The sequence below is a fragment of the Octopus bimaculoides genome, chromosome 26, assembly GCF_001194135.2.
Source record: "Octopus bimaculoides isolate UCB-OBI-ISO-001 chromosome 26, ASM119413v2, whole genome shotgun sequence".
Taxonomy (NCBI): domain Eukaryota; kingdom Metazoa; phylum Mollusca; class Cephalopoda; order Octopoda; family Octopodidae; genus Octopus; species Octopus bimaculoides.
Window position 1 is genome coordinate 22043881 of NC_069006.1, and position 6333 is coordinate 22050213.

The following is a 6333-nucleotide window of genomic DNA, read 5'->3' on the forward strand; positions in this document are numbered from 1 at the left end:
AAAAAAAAAACATTAAAAAATTTCTAACACTTGTGAAATTTGACAAACGCAGAACAAACAATTCAAATACACTCTTCAAAAAGAAGAAAAAAAAAATCAATACATGGAAATCATTCCAAATAAAGACTGGCTACCACTAACTCTTCCATTAATATATTGAGGCATCATAAATTCACTAAAGATTTATATATACAGACTTAAGAACTTGGTAGCAAGAACACAATATTTTTTCATCTTGTTCCAGATTCTTGTGGCTAATAAAGTTTGTTATCATTCTTATCATTGTTTCACATCAATCTGTTCAATGTTGGCTGCCAAGAAGTTTGGATTTCTCTTCTGTGCTCTTAAATTTCTTATGCTTCAGAGTATTTTGTGTCTCTCTAAGGCCACCGTTTGGGCTTGCATTGGATATTGCTGCCATCTTTAGGTGGGTGCCTCCACTGAGTGTCTTAACTTATTCAATTGAATTAAGAAGGTGCATGTTTCAGTGGTTAGAGCATTTGACACATGACCCATAAGGTTGTGAATTTGATTCCTGGACCGGGCTACGTGTTGTGTCCTTGAGCAAGACACTTTATTTCACATTGCTCCAGGTCCACTCAGCCGGCAAAAGTGAGTTGGTGGGTCTGGGGCTATAGTAGAAGACACTTGTTCAAAGTACTGCAAACTGGGACTGAACTCAAAACCACATGGTTGTAAAGCAAGCTTCTTAACCACACAGCCATGCCTGTACTTATACATGAAAGTGAATCTTAACTGTTACCTAAAAAGATTGAATTTGCATAATCAATGAGATAAGAACCAGTGATTTCTATTTAATTTAAGATTTTTTATGCATTTTTTTTTTGCTAATTATTTCTTTTACTGTATTTATTTTTTCTTCCTTGTTTTTGGTTATTTTTATCTAAGTTCAAAATGTGAACTGCCATTAAAATAACAAACCCTAAATCTGCATATGCAATGATAATAGAAATCATTTCCCATAATATATATATATATATATAAAGATGAAAACAATAGTTAAATGTAAAATATAATTATAAATACAAAAGAAAAATAGACCAAAGGCAAGCACAATAAAGTGCTTAACACCAGAGAAAAAGATCTAAGAATTCAATTAAGCACTGCTAATGAATTTGTTTTACCTGTCACCATCACCTGTGTTACATGCTATATATATTGGTTAATTGCTAATAAAAGTTTAACGTATTTTTTTTTGCTTTCCTTTAATCAGTTATTTAATAAAAATGGAAAAATATAAGAGATGACAAAAAAACAATGTTTAAAATGCAAAAAGCAAAAGAAAGAAATTAATAAAAAATGTATGAAACGATAACAAGAAAAGTCAACCTTTGCTTGTTTTTTTCTGTCATCTTTGAATTTTTTTTAACTTTAAGATTTAAAAGAAAAAAAAATTAATTATTACAAGCTACTCAGGTTAATAGCTAAGCTAACTAATGCAGATATAATAACGTAGAAAGTAAATAAAAGAAATTGAAAGTATTCTTAAAAGTGTGCAAAAAAATAATGAAAGTAAACACAACAAAAATAACCTTCATCCAAATACAAAACAAATAAATGGCACCTGGGTGGAAAAGGGATGCATTTCAAAAGTAAAATATGCATTAAACATTCACACTGGTTTCATCAAAACATTCTACATTTGTTGTTATTCTAATTACTACTACTACAACAACAACAACTACTACTACTACTACTGCTGTTATTATTATTAAGCATTTTTGGAATCCAACAGCAATGCTAAGAAGATCTATGTATAAATAATTACAGAATCTCACTGTATAGTCTGTAATATAATATGATGATGATGATGATATAAACGGCATGTTGAAGTAGGAGGGGATATGTAACTATACACATGTTAAAGGCAGCAATCCTTTTAAGAACCAAACATGTAAGGTTTTTTTTTGTTTTTTTTTTTTACCTTGTACTTAAATAGACAAAGTGAAAGTTAGGAGAAAAACAGAAGCAACAAAAACTTATTCCAACAAAAACTATTTTGAAAACTAAACTAAAACAACTCACCTTTTTTTTTGTCTACTATCTTAATTGAATCATACATAGTAATTTTCTCTCTGGATAACATGGATTGTTTTACATCATCATCATCATTAACTTTTGTAGTGTGAAGATGTCTCTTTGATTTTCCCTTCAAAACACGTTATATTTCAAGTATCCGAATGAAATTTTCTTTTGAGTGCTTGTAGAAGGAACTAATTGCTTAAGGTGGAGTTGCCCACAATACCAATGACAGACATCAGGAAAAAGGTTTGTTTTTCAAACTTTTAAAATTATATTAATGCATATTACATCTTCACATCCAAAACTGGCTACCACACACAATTATGTCACATGATATAGAACCACCATGGGTAAAGAAAATACAAGAGAAAAACAATACAAAATACAAGAAAAAAATAAACAGAATTACGAATCAATAGAAGAAATGTCTCAAATACTCAAATAGGTAATATGGAAAACAGTGACAGTCATTCCACCAATAGTAGGAATTCTACCACAATTTCAGACACTATGACCTGTTCATATAGCAGTTGTGTGTAGACAATATCTAAAAAACAGTTCACTGTCACATTTTGTTGCAGTCAAACACAATTTAAGAAGTGAGTGAACAGGGTTGTGGAGTACCCAAATCAGCCGGAGAATCTTTCATGTCTTATTTTCTTTGTTGTTTTAGTTATTTGCAAGAGTCATAAATAAAGCATCCAGTACATTCTGCAAAGTGGTTAGTGTTGGAAAGGGCATCCAACCCTAAAAATCAAGCCAAAATTGAAACACTGGAGCAAGACTGTTGGGCCCTGTAAAAATACCTAAACCATGCCAGCATGGAAAGCAGACATAAAAGTAAGGATGATCTCACACACACACACACACACACACACACACCCACCCACCCACATGCACACACGCATGTACAGACTTATATAGGTACAGGTCTGTGTTAAAAAGTCCATTTCAAAGCAATGTATTTTGAGGTTTGTTCCCAATGTGAGGAACCATGGGTTGGTGTTTTATAATACAGCCTTTGGTGGATCAGTGTGTTGTGAGAAATTGGTAGACTGAAACTCAGCAGAAGCTCATTGTGCATACGTGTGTGTGTGTGTGTGTGTGTGTGTGTGTGTGTGTAAGTATGCATGAATGTTTATATGGGTGTCAGTATTTAAACTGTGTTTCAGTAGTTTGGCAAACAGGGATCAATAAAATATCTACAAGACTGAAATAGTTTCTAGAAACATTACAACTAACTAAAGCCTTTGAGGTGTTACTCTGCTCCAGCCTGGCCCCAGTCCAATACATAAGACCAGTGAAAGAATAAATGAATACATGTTAAACAAACCTCACTAAAAAGCAGCACTGAATATGTTATCAATGCCAACATTTGGTTATTTAATTTCTTTTTATAAGACATGACATTTCCTGGATAATCACAGCCACTTAACTCTTTCAAAAACAACAGCTGCTCACTCAGCTTGTATTAGCCACATCTTATCTCCATGTAATTTACTCTAAACGTATATTAGATTGCAAATAATTCTAACAGTAGTAAACAAGATGTGAAGTATGTGATAGGAGACTGTAGCCATGTAGTTGTTGTTATTATGAAGTAGTTTGGTTACACTGAAGAGAAATACAATGGTTTATCAATACTAGCATAATCCTTACTAGACAATTTCCTGGATAGATTTATTGATTTTTAAAAAAAAATATATCTCTTTTCTATCATGCATTTTGGGAAGAGCAGCATTGTTGTTGGCTTCCAACAGATTCCATTTACAAATTATTGTCAGGGAAGGCAAGGGAGAGAACTTTGAAATTCAAACTGAATTCTAGACATATTTTAGTCGTATCAGCCCTCCTCAGTGTACCTTCTGTGGACCGATAAATGCATGATTTTGGAAGTCATAGCTTTCTTAAAGAAAATCAGTAGAAACTATTTACTGACTGCATACAACATCAACAGGCTCAAACAAATTATGTAGTAGCCACATGAAGCAGTGTTGTAAATTAAAAACAAATTTTTATATCAGTTCAAATTGGTGGTGCTTTTTAACACCTGTTGCCTAAAGGGAGAATTTCCTTCACAGCAAACTGCAGGAAAATTACCTTTTTACAGGTCAAATACATCCCAAATATTTGAACTGAACTAAAAGTTTGCTTAATAAGTTGTAATGTTACAGCTCAGACAGTCTGTAACAGATGTCAAAGGCTATTTGCATGTAATTATGCATGCATCTACTGACAGTAGCTGTTCTATCAACCAACAAGTCTGAAGAATGTCTTGGGATGAGGATATGAAACTGTGAGCAATAGAATGGCTGAAAGCTGGAAACTATATATAATATTACACATTAATATTAGCTCCATCTAAAGTATCAATATCTCTTTTTTACTTTGTTCATGCTTTACTGTGTAAGATCACACAACATGCTACTATATACACATACATATATGTATACATACACATGCACACAAATATACATACATATGTAAGTAGGTATGCATAATGTTTTCCTTGTTGATAGGATTCAAATGAAATAGTTTTCAAACTTAGTACTCAATACATAAAATGAAAGCAGAGTTTTATATTTTCTATTCGAGAGAGGGGAAGGGAGGAGAGAGTGGAGGGAAGGAGGGCAAGAAGTGAAGAAGAGTGAGGGAGAGAAGGAGAGAGAGAGAGAGAGAGCGAGCACATTATCACTATTTTGATCATATTTGATCTTGTCAGATGAGACAAGATCAAATATAATTGAAACGGGTATAATGTGATCACTAAAATTATATACACACACACACAACTGTGTTTGTGTGTGTGTTTGTGTGTGTGTTTGTGTATGTATGTATGTATGTATGTATGTATAGTTACTTTGATTTACATCCATCTTCAATATATTAAAGTTATATAAGAAGATGACTTTCTGGGATAACCCAAAGACTTCAACGAGAGATAAATTCTCTTTTGACTACTGTCTCTGTTTTATCTTTTCTTGCACCCTCTCCTACTTCATTAGCTTTTTGTCATTGAATTTTCCTTTCAACTTGCTATTTTTATTTTTTTCCTATGTCTATACATCTTTAAATAGTTCACACATATATATATATGCACACAGACACACACATATGTGTACATATCTTGTACACAAACAAATGCAGACATGCATGTGTATATTTTTATTTTTATTTTCTGGACACTCAGATCTTCTATTTTTATAGGCATTCGTTTGTAATACATCTTACTATGTCAGACTACCTTTCAAACTTCTTTTAAAAAATCCTCCAGTGCCACAGAGACATCATTCATATATGTCTTCAGGCTACCATTGTGAAACTAAAACTCCTTGACAACATCAAGAAGAGACATGTATTCTTAACTGATGGGAAGGTAACCTGCCTGGGAAGTTGGACACTCTGAAAAAAAGATTTAAAAAGGGGGTTTGTGGAAAGGGAACTAATTATCCTAATCAGATGCAAGAAGACACAGATATTGCTATTCTATCAGATCAAACAACCCAATAGATGCTCCTTCATTGGGTCATGTGGTGTGAATGTTTGCAGGAAGTGATGGTTAGTTGATAAGTTAGAGGATAATCATGAAGGCGCACGAATTAGTGGTTAAAGCATTTGGCTTACGATTGTAAGGTCATGAGTTCAATTCCCAGCAGCACTTTATTTCACATTGCCCCAGACCATTCAGCTGGCAAAAATGCATTGTCCTGTAATTCAAAGGATCAGCCTTGTCACGTTCTGTGTGATGCTGAATTTCCCTGAAAACTGCATTAAGGGCAGGCATGTCTGTGGAGTGCTCAGCCACTTGCACATTAATTTTATGAGCAGGCTGTTCCATTGATTGGATCAACTGGAACCCTCATCTTCATAACTGAAGGAGTGCCAGTGGATAAATATGTAGAAGAAAAAGAAACTTTCCAAAGATCTTGACATAAAATTTGATAATTAATTTGAAATTATCATGAATTTGTTTCAAAAATAAAGTAACTCCATGTAAATAAATGTTATTCTACTCTCAATGGAATCTATATTTTTGAAACTGTTTGTAGACATAATTTTACTGCACAGTACCAAATAACATTTTGGTTTGGAATTGGAATTTAGCTTCAAGGGTCTCAAAAAAATAACATTTTCCCTTAATTTCAATTTTCAGAATGTGTATTAGTAAAAGAAAAAATAAAATAAGAAAAACTCATATTCTTTTTATAGCTTTTTTTTTTTACAATATACTACATACAGATAGAAATTTATATAGAAAATATTTTGAGATAAATGTGTGTATGTGTGTGT

At 32.7% G+C, this 6333-nt stretch overlaps 1 protein-coding gene and 1 long non-coding RNA gene across 3 annotated transcripts in view; one reads left to right on the forward strand and one right to left on the reverse strand.

Moving 5' to 3' along the window:
• The window catches only part of LOC106874983 (forkhead box protein J2), a 283773-nt gene that overhangs the window by 72170 nt on the left and 205270 nt on the right, over positions 1-6333 (reverse strand). The gene's annotated exons all lie outside the window — the stretch shown is intronic.
• The window catches only part of LOC128250914 (uncharacterized), a 14826-nt gene that overhangs the window by 6992 nt on the left and 1501 nt on the right, over positions 1-6333 (forward strand). The window contains exon 2 of the long non-coding RNA XR_008266852.1: positions 2229-2289. This is a non-coding gene — a long non-coding RNA (uncharacterized LOC128250914). The remainder of the gene's footprint in view (positions 1-2228; positions 2290-6333) is intronic.